Here is a 17,245-nt window from a genome sequence, read left to right as displayed (position 1 = left end):
ACAGAACGGGCGCAGGATGGCAGCAGCACATGACAGAACGGGCGCAGGATGGCAGCAGCGCATGACATAACGGGCGCAGGATGGCAGCAGGATGGGAGCAGCACATGACAGAACGGGCGCAGGATGGCAGCAGGATGGGAGCAGCACATGACAGAACGGGCGCAGGATGGCAGCAGCGCATGACAGAACGGGCGCAGGATGGCAGCAGCGCATGACAGAACGGGCGCAGGATGGCAGCAGCGCATGACAGAACGGGCGCAGGATGGCAGCAGCGCATGACAGAACGGGCGCAGGATGGCAGCAGCGCATGACAGAACGGGCGCAGGATGGCAGCAGCGCATGACATAACGGGCGCAGGATGGCAGCAGGATGGGAGCAGCACATGACAGAACGGGCGCAGGATGGCAGCAGCGCATGACAGAACGGGCGCAGGATGGCAGCAGCGCATGACAGAACGGGCGCAGGATGGCAGCAGCACATGACAGAACGGGCGCAGGATGGCAGCAGCACATGACAGAACGGGCGCAGGATGGCAGCAGCACATGACAGAACAGGCACAGGATGGCAGCAGCGCATGACAGAACGGGCGCAGGATGGCAGCAGGATGGGAGCAGCACATGACAGAACGGGTGCAGGATGGGAGCAGCACATGACAGAATGGGCGCAGGATGGCAGCAGCGCATGACAGAACGGGCGCAGGATGGCAGCAACACATGACAGAACGGGCGCAGGATGGCAGCAGCACATGACAGAACGGGCGCAGGATGGCAGCAGCACATGACAGAACGGGCGCAGGATGGCAGCAGCACATAACAGAACGGGCGCAGGATGGCAGCAGCACATGACAGAACGGGCGCAGGATGGCAGCAGCACATGACAGAACGGGCGCAGGATGGCAGCAGCGCATGACATAACGGGCGCAGGATGGCAGCAGGATGGGAGCAGCACATGACAGAACGGGCGCAGGATGGCAGCAGGATGGGAGCAGCACATGACAGAACGGGCGCAGGATGGCAGCAGCGCATGACAGAACGGGCGCAGGATGGCAGCAGCACATGACAGAACGGGCGCAGGATGGCAGCAGCACATGACAGAACGGGCGCAGGATGGCAGCAGCACATGACAGAACGGGCGCAGGATGGCAGCAGCACATGACAGAACGGGCGCAGGATGGCAGCAGCGCATGACATAACGGGCGCAGGATGGCAGCAGGATGGGAGCAGCACATGACAGAACGGGCGCAGGATGGCAGCAGCGCATGACAGAACGGGGGCGCAGGATGGGAGCAGCACATGACAGAACGGGCGCAGGATGGGAGCAGCACATGACAGAACGGGCGCAGGATGGCAGCAGCGCATGACAGAACGGGCGCAGGATGGCAGCAGCGCATGACAGAACGGGAGCAGGATGGCAGCAGCACATGACAGAACGGGCGCAGGATGGCAGCAGCACATGACAGAACGGGCGCAGGATGGCAGCAGCACATGACAGAACAGGCACAGGATGGCAGCAGCGCATGACAGAACGGGCGCAGGATGGCAGCAGGATGGGAGCAGCACATGACAGAACGGGCGCAGGATGGGAGCAGCACATGACAGAACGGGCGCAGGATGGCAGCAGCACATGACAGAACGGGCGCAGGATGGCAGCAGCACATGACAGAACGGGCGCAGGATGGCAGCAGCGCATGACATAACGGGCGCAGGATGGCAGCAGGATGGGAGCAGCACATGACAGAACGGGCGCAGGATGGCAGCAGCGCATGACAGAACGGGGGCGCAGGATGGGAGCAGCACATGACAGAACGGGCGCAGGATGGGAGCAGCGCATGACAGAACGGGCGCAGGATGGCAGCAGCACATGACAGAACGGGCGCAGGATGGCAGCAGCACATGACAGAACGGGCGCAGGATGGCAGCAGCACATGACAGAACAGGCACAGGATGGCAGCAGCGCATGACAGAACGGGCGCAGGATGGCAGCAGGATGGGAGCAGCACATGACAGAACGGGCACAGGATGGGAGCAGCACATGACAGAATGGGCGCAGGATGGCAGCAGCGCATGACAGAACGGGCGCAGGATGGCAGCAGCACATGACAGAACGGGCGCAGGATGGCAGCAGCACATGACAGAACGGGCGCAGGATGGCAGCAGCACATGACAGAACGGGCGCAGGATGGCAGCAGCACATGACAGAACGGGCGCAGGATGGCAGCAGCGCATGACATAACGGGCGCAGGATGGCAGCAGGATGGGAGCAGCACATGACAGAACGGGCGCAGGATGGCAGCAGGATGGGAGCAGCACATGACAGAACGGGTGCAGGATGGCAGCAGCGCATGACAGAACGGGCGCAGGATGGCAGCAGCACATGACAGAACGGGCGCAGGATGGCAGCAGCACATGACAGAACGGGCGCAGGATGGCAGCAGCACATGACAGAACGGGCGCAGGATGGCAGCAGCGCATGGCATAACGGGCGCAGGATGGCAGCAGGATGGGAGCAGCACATGACAGAACGGGCGCAGGATGGCAGCAGCGCATGACAGAACGGGGGCGCAGGATGGGAGCAGCACATGACAGAACGGGCGCAGGATGGGAGCAGCACATGACAGAACGGGCGCAGGATGGCAGCAGCGCATGACAGAACGGGCGCAGGATGGCAGCAGCGCATGACAGAACGGGCGCAGGATGGCAGCAGCACATGACAGAACGGGCGCAGGATGGCAGCAGCACATGACAGAACAGGCGCAGGATGGCAGCAGCACATGACAGAACAGGCACAGGATGGCAGCAGCGCATGACAGAACGGGCGCAGGATGGCAGCAGGATGGGAGCAGCACATGACAGAACGGGCGCAGGATGGGAGCAGCACATGACAGAATGGGCGCAGGATGGCAGCAGCGCATGACAGAACGGGCGCAGGATGGCAGCAACACATGACAGAACGGGCGCAGGATGGCAGCAGCACATGACAGAACGGGCGCAGGATGGCAGCAGCACATGACAGAACGGGCGCAGGATGGCAGCAGCACATGACAGAACGGGCGCAGGATGGCAGCAGCGCATGACATAACGGGCGCAGGATGGCAGCAGGATGGGAGCAGCACATGACAGAACGGGCGCAGGATGGCAGCAGCGTATGACAGAACGGGCGCAGGATGGCAGCAGCTCATGACAGAACGGGTGCAGGATGGCAGCAGCACATGACAGAACGGGCGCAGGATGGCAGCAGCACATGATGGAGACCATATACCAATATAAATGCTCGCCACCCGGGCGTAGAACGGGTTCAATAGCTAGTATATATATATATATATATATATATATGTATATATATATATATATATATATATATATACACACTGCTCAAAAAAACAAGGGGAGCACTAAAATCCCACATCCTAGATATCACTGAATGAAATATTCCAGTTGTAAATCTTTATAATATTATAAAATATTTATAAAATCTTTATAAAATCATCCTTGGGGCCCACTATGTAGCTACATAGAAATAAATATAAGACCACCAATTGTGTGGTAAAACACGCTAATGTCAGGGTATAATATAAGGTAGTACAAGTCTTAATTATGTAGCAGGGGTTGGGGTAGCCCCCTTATAGAACATAATCTAGCCCCCCTCATAGAATATAATGTAGCCTCTCTCATAAAATAATATAGCCCCCTCATAAATATAATGCAGCACCGCACAAAATATAATGCAACCCTCTCATAAGGTATAATGCATTTCCCACCATAGAATACAATGCAGTCCCCCCCGAAGAGTATACTGTACCCCCTCATAGGGCATAATCCTGCCCCCTCATATAGTATGATGTAGCCCACAGAATATAATGTAGCACCCTCATAGAGTATACTGTAGCCCCCTTATATAGTATGATGTAGTCCCCAGAATATAATGTAGTCCCCTGAGAGAATAATGCAGTCCCCCACAGAATATACTGTAGCCCCGTCATAAAATATAATGCAGCCCCTCTCCACCTCCATCAGTTCTCCCCCTCCACCCCATCATTGCCTTCTCCCCCACCATCCCTATCATTGCCCTTTCTTCCACCTCCATCATTGCCCATTTCAACACCCCCATCATTGCCCATTTCAACACCACCATCATTTCCTTCCCTACCACCATCATTGTCCTTTCCACCACAATCATCATTGCCTTCTTCCCCTCCACCCCATCATTGCCTCCTTCCCAACCTCCCCCATGTTCCTTGTCCACCACCCCATCATTGCCAATCTACACACATCTCCAATACAAACACACACAGCACCGCACCACTCTGCCTCACTCAAACACACACACACAAAGCACTGCACCACTCTCTCACACTCATACACAAAGCACTGCATCGCACCACATACACACATGCACTCAGACAGACAGACAGCACCACTCACCTCTTGCAGCACATCCAGGCAGCCTCTTCCTCGCTGGCAGCTTTCTGTCTGAAACAGTCATGCGCTGAATGATGACATCATCCAGCTGCGCTGCTCAGACAGGAAGCATTGGGCAGGAAGCAGGATGCAGGGATGTGCTGCGGGAGGTGAGTGGTGCTGTGTTTGTCTGCGTGCATGTGTGTACTGTATGTGGTGCGGTGCTTTGTGTGTGACAGTGAGAGAGTGATACGGTGGTGGTGGGGCTTTACATGCGGGCAGTGTTAGCTGCAGCCTGCGGCTAATGCTGCCCGCTATTAAAGTGAAATGGTATTCACTCCTCTCCATGCCCATGGGGCGTGGAGAAGCGTGAATAATAATTATTCTTTAGCAGCAGGGACAGGCGTGGCTTCCTGTCACCTGCTGCTCCTCCACTGGCACAGGGCGGACCCCCTTGACTCAGGGGAAGCATAGCCACTGGCTGGGGGCACCTAGAGCAGTGAAGGCCTTAGACAGGGGCCAGTGCCTGGGCCCACTGGAGAATCCTTCGGTGTGCCAGTACGACCCTGATGGGGCAAAATGTTTTCTCAGACCCTCCTCTGCATTTCTTCCAGGGAATGTTGCAATCCCTCTTTCTAATTTTTGGCAGCCCTTGCACTTAGTGCACTGTCTTTATGAGTAGGCGATATTATTGTAGGGCTAGCTGCTGGATAAGGGAAAGTTTAGCATCAGAGGCATATAGGCAGGGTTTATTGCCTTACGGTCCTTGCTGCTGCAAGGTAAAACCAAAAGTCCTTTTCAGGGTTACCTCTATTCTTTTCCATGTTAATACTGCTGTTACCTGCACTGATTATAAGGAGAGTTGCTCTTGGAGGGATAGTATAGTATTAGAGGCATATAGGTATGGTTTATTGGCTTCCACTCCTTTCATAGGTCTACTGCAGCAGCAAGCTTAAAACAAAAGTACTTTTCAAGGCTACTTATTTCATTTTACCAAATAATACTGTAAAGTTTGCAGATATTTATTTAACAAATTTAAAATGCGCAAGGTGTGAGGTAAGGGAAGGGGAAATGGCTGTAGGCCAGGATAAACTGTGCTTGCTGCGGGAGAGTGTCTTGGAGTCCCACTCTTTTTAAAACTGTCAAAAAAAATGATTCTAAGGCAGTACTCTACATCTTTTCCAGGGTATATTGCAGTCCCTCCCTCTAATTTTTTGCAGCCCTTGTACATAGTTCATAGGCTTTAGCAGTCTAGGAGTCCCACTGTTTTAAAAATTATCTATTTCATTCGAGTTAAGTTCTTGCTTTTTCCCATCTTCTTCTATTTCTCGTTGTCTAATGTCAGCAGGGGCGGATTATCAGAGGGTCAATATGGGCGGTAGCCCAGGGCCCAGTGGTCTGGGGGGGCCCTGGGCTACCGCACATATTAACCCTCTGATAATCATCTGTGAGACTGTGAATGCCCGCCGGGCGGCGTTTATGTGCCCCCGGACCCGGTGGGCAGAGAGAGGGCGCCCGCATTGGGCCCCTTCTCATCTGCTCACCGGGCCCTTTCCGGCGCTGCGGCGGTTTCCTATTGATGTGCGGGCGCGCGTCCGCACATCAATAGTTAACAACAACAGCCGCCAGCCAATTGGAGGCTGGCAGCTGAAGTCGGCCGCAGCACACACGTCGCCGGCGTCTGACGTCATTGTCAGTCGCCGGCGAGTGTGCGCTGCTGCAGGGAGCTCGCCGCCTGGAGCGCGGACAGGTGAGGAGGAGACTGTTTTTTTTTTTTGATCAGTTAAACGGTGGACCGTGGACACACTACGGGGCAATGCTGGAGGGAGGACACACTGGGGGGCAATGCTGGAGACACTGGGGCAGGTTGGAGGACACACTGGGGGCAATGCTGGAGGACACACTGGGGGCAATGCTGGACACACTGGGGCAGGTTGGAGGACACACTGGGGGCAATGCTGGAGGATACACTGGGGCAATGCTGGAGACCCTGGGCAGATTGCTGGGGGGCAATGCTGGGGGGCAATGCTGGACACACTGGGGCAGGTTGGAGGACACACTGGGGGCAATACTGGAGGACACACTGGGGCAATGCTGGAGACACTGGGGCAGATTGCTGGGGGGCAATGCTGGACACACTGGGGCAGGTTGGAGGACACACTGGGGGCAATGCTGGAGGACACACTGGGGCAATGCTGGAGACACTGGGGCAGATTGCTGGAGGACACACTGGGGGCAATGCTTGAGACAGTGGGGCAGATTGCTGGAGACAGTGGGGCAGATTGCTGGAGACAGTGGGGCAGATTGCTGGAGACAGTGGGGCAGATTGCTGGAGACAGTGGGGCAGATTGCTGGGGACAGTGGGGCAATGCTGGGGACAGTGGGGCAATGCTGGAGACAGTGGGGCAATGCTGGAGACAGTGGGGCAATGCTGGGGGCAGTGGGGGCAATGCTGGAGACAGTGGGGCAGATTGCTGGAGACAGTGGGGCAGATTGCTGGAGACAGTGGGGCAGATTGCTGGAGACAGTGGGGCAGAATGCTGGGGACAGTGGGGCAATGCTGGGGACAGTGGGGCAATGCTGGAGACAGTGGGGCAATGCTGGAGACAGTGGGGCAATGCTGGGGACAGTGGGGGCAATGCTGGAGACAGTGGGGCAGATTGCTGGAGACAGTGGGGCAGATTGCTGGAGACAGTGGGGGTAATATGCTGGACACACTGGGGCAGATTGCTGGACACACTGGGGGCAGGACTGGAGGCATGGGCAGAATGTAGACACGGGGTATGATTGGAGACACGGGGTAGAATGAAAGACATGGGGCAGGATTGGATCATGGGGCAGGATGTATACGATGGAGACAGATGGGGCAGGATGGATACTCATGAGTGCAGGATGGGAGAACATATGGCTGGAGCGAGGAATGAGATACATGGGGTGGGGAATAGTATTACCATAGGGGCTAATTAAGGGATATTATTACTGCAGTGATGTATTTATTTTATTTTTTGAGGATACGGTTTTAAATGGGGGGGGAGGTCCTGTTACTGTGCAGAGTGACACTATATCGCCTTTTTCGCGGAGCTCGAGATAACTGTGTTATTTCCTGCAGAAACGAGTCCTGGCTGGGAGAAATGATGGCGGTCTGTGCTGTATGAAAGATGAAGGACTTCACCTAGAGACGTCACTGGTGAGTCAGTGTTACCTATACACTGACACTATACACTGTATACTATATACAGAGGTCCTGTGTACAATGTCACCAGTGATCACTGTATTACCTCTACACAGACACTGCATACTAAGTACAGATCTCCTGTGAATACTGGCACTAATGGTGATAGTATTGTGTTTTTTTTTTTTGTTGTTTTTTTTTTACTGATCAGTATTGTAGTATTCAGTCACTATGTGGTGGTAATATGTGGTCTGGAAATGGTGTTGTGGTATTTGTCCCTTGTATGTGCTATTTGGTCACCAAGTGGTAATATGTGGTCTTGACACGGTGCGGTGGTATTTGTTCCTTGTATGTGATATTATTCGATCACTGTGGTGGTAATATGTGGTCTGGTCATGGTGCGGTGGTATTTGTTCCTTGTATGTGATATTATTCGATCACTGTGGTTGTAATTTGTGGTCTGGTCATGATACGGTGGTATTTGTTCCTTGTATGTGATATTATTGGTCAAGATATACCTAAATTGTATTGCAGATTTTAACAAATATTGAATAGGTTACAGTAGAGTAGGGCCCGGCCATTTTTCTGGAATAATCTGGTTCGGGTATATCATGACCCCCGTCACATGACCCCCGTCACATGACCCCCGTCACATGACCCCCGTCACATGACCGGGGGGGCCCACAGTGTGTGAACAGCCCGGGGCCCTGGCTATCCTTAATCCACCCCTGAATGTCAGTATCATCTAATGGAAATGAGTATTCCTTCTGGTCACATAAATCTCTTCCACAGTCATGACAGCTGATTTCCATGAATTCTTGGACAAATTTAGGCTGTTTGTGGTCATCTGTAGACAGATATTCACAAGAAGGCAAAATCAAAATATCACATGGCCCAAGGAGGTAGTCATGGGAGAGGGCCTCATCACAAACTTTATAAAATTGTCAAAACAAAATTATCCCGACGTCATCCTCTAAGTGTCTTCTATAGTGTATTGCAGTCCCTCTCTGGAGACATAGGGGTCAGCAGGTGCTCTAGTCGGCTAACCGAAACCACATGGACCAGAGCTCATTCCACTGAATGCCCACTCTCCTTTTACCATGTGCATAATACTACTCAGACAAGACAGGATGAGGATAAAACAGTGTGGCAATTCTATTCTGAACCACAAAACAGATGGTGCAAATTATGGTCTCACCCACAGACTCACTGGGATAAGAGCAGCTGTGACTTCAGAGCTTCCAGGGCCAACTACCTCCACCTCTTCCTCAGACAGAGAGGAGGTAATGACAAGCTTAGGAAGCTGACAGTCCATTGAGGTACAAGGCCAGGTGCCTTGAAGGTCACAACCTGGCTTCTCCGAACATCTCCATGGAGCCAGGTGACTGGTGAGTCCCATTCCTGGCTTATACAAATGTATCCATGGGCCTTCAGTGACCAGTGGGTCCAAATCCTGACTACCCCAAATGTATTCATGGGTTGAGTGATGGTCAATGAGGCAGATCTATATTCTTTCAGCTGGGGCCTGGCTGACATCCTGTAGAATGTCAGATCTGTGTCACTCGTGATAGAGCCATGATCTGGCAGCTATCCTGTAAAGTGTTCCTAGCTGTGGTTATGTAAAGAGTCTCTGGTTCTTTGGATCTCTTGGCTGTCTGGATGTATATTATTATAGGCATATCCCACTTGTATAGCTCACAATTGTTGTCCTTCAAGCCAGCATCCAGAGGTCAACAGGAAAACGTGATGAGGTTAACTCGAATTGTTTGACTATTTAATCAATTTGCATAGTTCTTATTCCTTTGTTTTGTAAGTCAACAACCACAAGACCCACACAATGGTCATTCAAATAAAGAAAACATCCATTGTTCAATGACCAGTGTCTTGCAAAGAAAGCAGACAATAAAGGTACCATCACACTAAAGGCCCCTTCACATTTAGCGACGCTGCAGCGATACCGACAACGATCCGGATCGCTGCAGCGTCGCTGTTTGGTCGCTGGAGAGCTGTCACACAGACCGCTCTCCAGCGACCAACGATGCCGGTAACCAGGGTAAACATCGGGTAACTAAGCGCAGGGCCGCGCTTAGTAACCCGATGTTTACCCTGGTTACCATGCTAAAAGTAAAAAAAAACAAACACTACATACTTACCTACCGCTGTCTGTCCTCCAGCGCTGTGCTCTGCTTCTCTGCTCTCCTCCTGTACTGTCTGGGAGCCGGAAAGCAGAGCGGTGACGTCACCGCTCTGCTTTCCGGCTCACAGCCAGTACAGGAGGAGTGCAGAGCGCAGCGCTGGAGGACAGACAGCGTTAGGTAAGTATGTAGTGTTTGTTTTTTTTTACTTTTAGCATGGTATCCAGGGTAAACATCGGGTTACTAAGCGCGGCCCTGCGCTTAGTTACCCGATGTTTACCCTGGTTACCAGTGAAGACATCGCTGGATCGGTGTCACACACGCCGATCCAGCGATGTCTCCAGGGAGTCCAGCGACGAAATAAAGTTCTGGACTTTATTCAGCGACCAACGATCTCCCAGCAGGGGCCTGATCGTTGGTCGCTGTCACACAGAACGATTTCATTAACGATATCGTTGCTACGTCACAAATAGCAACGATATCGTTAACAATATCGTTATGTGTGAAGGTACCTTAAGCGACGCTGCAGCGATACCGACAACGATGTTGATCGCTGCAGCGTCGCTGTTTGGTCACTGGAGAGCTGTCACACAGACAGCTCTCCAGCGACCAACGATCCCGAGGTCCCCGGTAACCAGGGTAAACATCGGGCTACTAAGCGCAGGGCCGCACTTAGTAACCCGATGTTTACTATGGTTACCAGCGTAAACGTTAAAAAAACAAACACTACATACTTACCTTCAGCTGTCTGTCCTCTGTGACGTCACCGCTGTGCTTTCCGGCTGGCTGGCGCTGACACAGGATGCAGGAGGAGTGCAGAGAAGCACAGCGCCGGGGACAGACAGCTGAAGGTAAGTATGTAGTGTTTGTTTTTTTAACGTTTACGCTGGTAACCAGGGTAAACATCGGTTTAGTAAGCGCGGCCCTGCGCTTAGTAACCCGATGTTTACCCTGGTTACCAGTGAAGACATCGCTGGATCGGTGTCACACACGCCGATCCAGCGATGTCAGCGGGAAGTCCAGCGACGAAATAAAGTTCTGGACTTTCCTCAGCGACCAACGATCTCCCAGCAGGGGCCTGATCGTTGGTCGCTGTCACACATAACGATTTCCTTAACGATATCGTTGCTACGTCACAAAAAGCAACGATATCGTTAACGATATCGCTATGTGTGACGGTACCTTAAGTTGTAGGAGCTGATGTAAAAGGCAAACATTAGCCATTTAAAATGATCAAAAATCAATGTCGTCATATAGATAACAGTCTATTCCTCCTAGCTTACTGAAAATGGACCTCTGGTTAATTAAGATAAAATTCTGTGTCATCGCAAACATTTAAATTTTTGCTAGACCTTGCACTTAGTGCATAGCCTTAAGGTACCTTCACACATAACGATATCGTTAAGGATATCGTTGCAACGTCACGCTTTTTGTGATGTAGCACCGATCCCGCTAACGATCTCATTATGTGTGACAGCGACCAACGATCAGGCCCCTGGTGAGAGATCGTTGGTCGCTGGGGAATGATCAGGACCTTTATTTGGTCGCTGATCACCCGCTGTCATCGCTGGATCGGCGTGTGTGACGCCGATCCAGCGATGTGTTCACTTGTAACCAGGGTAAATATCGGGTTACTAAGCGTAGGGCCGCACTTAGTAACCCGATATTTACCCTGGTTACCATTGTAAAAGTAAAAAAAAAAACAGTACTCACATTCTGATGTCTGTCACGTCAACCGACGTCCACAGGGTTAAAACTGCTTTCGGCAGGAGCGCTGCTAATGCACGCGCTCCGGCCGAGAGCTTCCCTGCACTGACTGTCAGTGCAGGCTGTAAAGCAGAGCACAGCGGTGACGTCACCGCTGTTACTGCCAGCGCTGACAGTCAGTGCAGGGAAGCTGACGGCCGGAGCGCGTGCATTAGCAGCGCTCTTGCCGAAAGCAGTTTTAACCCTGTGGACGCCGGGGGGACGTGACAGATATCAGAATGTGAGTATGTACCATTTTATTTTTTTTACTTTTACAATGGTAACCATGGTAAATATTGGGTTACTAAGCGCGGCCCTGCACTTAGTAACCCGATGTTTACCCTGGTTACCCGGGTGCTGCAGGGGGACTTCGGCATCGTTGAAGACAGTTTCAACGATGCCGAAGTCGTTCCCCTGATCGTTGGTCGCTGGAGAGAGCTGTCTGTGTGACAGCTCCCCAGCGACCACACAACGACTTACCAACGATCACGGCCAGGTCGTATCGCCGGTCGTGATAGTTGGTAAATCGTTTAGTGTAACGGTACCTTTAATGATTCTAGAAGTCCCACTTCCTAACAATTATAAAAGAATGTGTATGACACCCTCCTTTATGTCTAATACAGGATGTATCAGAGTCCCTCTTGCTTCTAATTTTTGGAAGCTCTTGCATTGTCCGCATAGGATTTGTGATTTTCAGTGTCCCTTCACAAATTAAACATGATGTGTCTCACTAAATCACACAACACATGTCCAGATAAGGTAGTAAAATGTTAAAATTACATTTATGTGACACAAGCACTGATAGGAGGTAATGACGCGCTTCCAGTGTGTGTATGTTAAATGACCCTCTCAGAGTTTGACACCAGCATTTAGCATGTTAACAGCCGCGTGTGAATCGCGATTCCACCCGCGGCTGTTCTGGGCACATGTCAGCTGATCAGATCAGCTGTCATGTGCCGGAAAAGGTAAGGGATCATCGCTGGACCCCACACCAAACAGGGGGAGGCATCCAATGACAGACTCTGACCGTCATTGAACCTTAAGGGGTTAAAATAAAATTATTTCTAGTCACCTCCCATTCTGGCTTTATCCCAGAGGCTTCTCCCCTGTGTGGATTCTATGATGTTTAACAAGATGTGATTTAGTCACAAAACATTTTCCACATTCTGAACAGGAAAAAGGCTTCTCCCCTGTGTGGGTTTTCTGGTTTTTATCAAGATTCGATTTCCGGTTAAAACATTTCCCACATTCTGAACAAGAAAAAGGCTTCTCCCCTGTGTGAGTTATTTGGTGACTATCAAGATTCGATTTCCGGGTAAAACATTTCCCACATTCTAAACATGAAAAAGGCTTCTCCCCTATATGGCTTCTCTGGTGACTAACAAGGAGAGATTTCTCTACAAAATATTTTCCACATTCTGAACATGAAAAAGGCTTCTCCCCTGTGTGGGTTCTCTGGTGTTCATCAAGATTCGACTTCTGATTAAAACATTTCCCACATTCTGAACATGAAAAAGACTTCTTTGCTTTAGGAGCAGTTTGTTTTTTAATGCCTCTTTTGGGTTTTTGATTTTCTTTAGTAGTCGGTAGTGAATCAAATGACAGATCTTTGCTGTGAAGGGATGATGGTATATCTGGAGTAATGGCATTCACTTTAATTGTATCCTGTGGGATCTCAAGATCATCCGATTTAAACAATGAAGATGTCAGCTGTTCCTCTGATCTTCTGGTACAGTCATCTGCCAAGAATAAAACCAATTATTTTTGAATAAAATATCCTTGAACTTTATATTTTTGAACATTTCTCCTTAAACTGTCAGTAAAAATGGTAAGTTGCCTTATACACTGTGTTCCAAATTATTATGCAAATTGGATTTAAGTGTCATGAAGATTTAATTGTTTTGTTTTTCAAATAAACTTGTGGATGGTATTGTGTCTCAGGGCTCAATAGATAACTGAAATCAATCTTAAACACATGTGATAATTAGTTTTCCAGGTGATTCTAATTAAAGGAAAACTACTTAAAAATGATGTTCCACATTATTAAGCAGGCCAAAGTATTCAAGCAATATGAGAAATAAAAAGGATCTCTCTGCTGCTGAAAAGCATTAAATAGTGCAATGCCTTGGACAAGGTATGAAAAAATTAGATACTTCACAAAAACTTTGTGATCATCATACTGTGAAGAGATTTGTGACTGAAACAGAGCACAGACAGAATTCATGCAGATAAGGGCATAATGAGGAAGGTTTCTGCCAGACAAATTCATTGGATTAAGAGAGCAGCTGCCAAAATACCATTACAAAGCAGTAAACAGTTACAGTATTTGAAGCTGCTGGTGCCTCTGGAGTCCCTCGAACCTCAAGGTGTATGATCCTTCAAAGGCTTGCTGTGGTGCATAAACCTACTATTTGGCCACCCCTAGACATTGTACATGAGCAGAAACGGTTGCAGTGGGCCCAGACATACATGAAGACTAATTTTCAGTCTTGTTTACTGATGAGTGTCGAGCAACCCTGGATGGTCCAGATGGATGGAGTAGTGGATGGTTGGTGGATGGCCACCATGTCGCAACAAGGCTGCGATGTCAGCAAGGAGGTGGAGAAATCATGTTTTGGGCCGAAATCATGGGGAAACAGCTGGTGGGGCCCTTTAAGGTTCCTGAAGATGTGAAAATGACCTCTGCAAAGTATATAGAGTTTCTGACTGACAACTTTCTTCCATGGTCTAAAAGCAGAAACCAGGAGCAAAATCATCTTCATGCTGACAATGCCCCATCTCATGCTGCAAAGAAACCTCTGAGTCATTGGCTGCTATGGGCATAAAAGGAGATAAACTCATGGTGCGGCCACCATCTTCACCTGACCTCAACCGTACAGAGAACCTTTGGAGTATCATCCAGCACAAGATCTATGAGGGTGGGAGGCCGTTCACATCAAAACAGGAGCTCTGGGAGGGAAGGGAGGCGATTCTGATTTCATGCAAAGAAATACAAGCAGAAACTCTCCAAAAACTCCCAAGTTCAATGGATGCAAGAATTGTGAAGGTGATATCAAAGAAGGGTTCCTGTGTTAACATGTAACTTTGCCTGTTAGGATGTTTTGGAGTTAAATAGCTTTTTTGTTCAGTGAATGTGACCTCCTAATGCTGCAAATTCCACAAATGAGCATTTTCAGTTCTTTAAAACATATCAAATGTTTAGAAATTCTACTGTGCCGAATAATTTGGAACAGTGCATTCTGAGGTTTTATTCATTTTGGAGATTATACTGTTATCATTGGGAGGTTTCTTCAATAAAATTCGAGGTATAATCTAACGGGTGATGACTTTTATTAGACTGACTGTCATTTTGCACCGACCATTTAGGAAAATCCGAGAAAAATGTCATCTGCATAATAATTTGGAACATAGTGTATATATCTACGATATAATTGTCTAAGGGTCACTTCCGTCTGTCTGTCCTTCTGTCACGGTTATTCATTCGCTTATTGGTCTCGCCAGCTGCCTGTCATGGCCAATCAGCGACGGGCACAGTCCGGAAGAAAATGGCCGCTCCTTACTCCCCGCAGTCAGTGCCTGTCGCCCGCATACTCCCCGCAGTCACCGCTAACACAGGGTTAATGCCGGTGGTAACGGACCGCGTTATGCCACGGGTAATGCACTCCGTTACCGCCGCTATTAACCTTGTGTGTCCCCAACTTTTTACTATTGAAGCTGCCTAAGCTGCATCAATAGTAAAAAATGTAATGTTAAAAATAATTTAAAAAAAACAAAACCTGCTATACTCACCCTCCGTAGTCACTCGCGCCGGCCGCCATCTTCCGTTACAGGTTCCGGTGGCAAAGATGGTATGGGAGAAGGACCTGCCATGACGTAACAGTCATGTGACCGTGACGTCATCACAGGCCCTGCGCGCCTGCGCGAGAAGGACCTGCCATGACGTCACGGTCATGTGCCCGCGACGTCATCACAGGCCCTGCGCGCCTGCGCTAGAAAGACCTGCCATGACGTCACGGTCATGTGACCGCGACATCATCACAGGTCCTGCGCTCATACCAACCCTGGGACCGGAAGCTGCCGTGGACTACAAGGGGCCCTTGGAAAGGTGAGTATATGTTTATTTTTTAACCTGTGACAACCTGGCTGGGCAATATACTACGTGACTGGCCAAAATACTACATGGCTCTGTGCTGTATACTACGTCACTGGGCAATATACTACGTGACTGGGCAATATACTACGTGACTGGGCAATATACTACGTCGCTGGGCAATATACTACGTCGCTGGGCAATATACTACGTCGCTGGGCAATATACTACGTCGCTGGGCAATATACTACGTGGCTGCGCAATATACTACGTCATTAGGCAATATACTACGTAACTGGGCAATATACTACGTGGATCTGTGCTGTATACTATGTCACTGGGCAATATACTACGTGGCTACGCAATATACTACGTGGCTACGCAATATACTACGTGGCTGTGCAATATACTACATCACTAGGCAATATACTACGTGACTGGTGAATATACTATGTGGCTCTGTGCTGTATACTACTTTGCTATGCCATATAATACATGGCTCTGTGCTGTATACTACGTCACTGGGCAATATACTACGTGACTGGGCAATATACTACGTGACTGGGCAATATACTACGTGACTGGGCAATATACTACGTGACTGGGCAATATACTACATGACTGTGCAATATACTACGTGGCTGTCATGCAGCTGCAGTGCAGTACAGTGCCACCTCCACCGGGGGAAGCTTGAGAGGAAAGTAAGACTGCACACACAGGACAGCAGAACAGACGCCACCAAGTGGCGAGAGAGTGGTCAGGCAAGCCAAGTCAAAAAACACGAGATAGCACGACAGTATTATAGGATAAGACAGATGGATAGTCAGAACATAGCCAGAGATCAATAAACCTAAACGGGCAATATACGGTACAAAAGGGACAAACAGCAACAACGTGAAAAGCCAAGCCAGGGGATCAGGACCGGAGAATCAAGCAGATAAACAGACAGAGAAACACTGGGAAAAAAGGGCAGACAGAGGGAGTTAACAGACACAGGACAAGTCAGGGTACACAGCAGGGCAAATCAAGAGCTACCAGCAGGGTCAGGTTAACACACCGAAGGCAGAACTATAACTGACACCACCCTCAGGATACCTGGGAGCTAAATAGCAAACCCGAGCCCAGAAGGAGGCAGATCAAAGTTAACCTTTGACATGATCCACCCAGAGAAAAAGCAGACAGGACTAAACTCCGGAATGGATCATGACAGTACCCTCCTCTCAAGGGGGGGGGGGGGGGGCCACTGGACCCCCAGGTTTCCCAGGATAACGTGCATGAAATGCCCGGACCAATCGATCTGCATGGACAGATCGCGCGGGGACCCAAGATCGATCCTCAGGACCATAACCCCTCCAATGGACCAAATACTGAAGAGAACTATGGACCATGCGAGAATCCACGATCCGTTCTACTTCAAACTCGATCTGACCATCCACAGAGACAGGAGGCGGAAGGGATGGAGGCCCAGCGGAAGATGGTACAAAGGACTTAAGAAGGAATTTATGGAACACATTGGGGATCCGTAGCGACTGAGGAAGGCGTAAACGAAAGGCAACTGGATTGACCACCTCAATGATCTCGTAAGGACCAATAAACCTGGGACCAAGCTTAGCAGAAGGAATCTTTAGACGAATATTCTTGGTAGACAACCACACTTTATCTCCTACCAGGAATATAGGTCCTACAGACCGTCGCTTATCAGCAA

The 17,245-nt window shown here is 50.0% G+C and overlaps 1 pseudogene; it reads right to left on the bottom strand.

Annotated features, from left to right (window-relative positions):
* The window catches only part of LOC138666338 (zinc finger protein 585A-like), a 150,653-nt pseudogene that overhangs the window by 74,968 nt on the left and 58,440 nt on the right, over positions 1-17,245 (bottom strand).

This window comes from Ranitomeya imitator, chromosome 2, assembly GCF_032444005.1.
Source record: "Ranitomeya imitator isolate aRanImi1 chromosome 2, aRanImi1.pri, whole genome shotgun sequence".
NCBI lineage: Eukaryota > Metazoa > Chordata > Amphibia > Anura > Dendrobatidae > Ranitomeya > Ranitomeya imitator.
The sequence above is the reverse complement of the archived record's forward strand: the minus strand, read 5'-3'. Positions and strand labels throughout refer to the sequence as shown.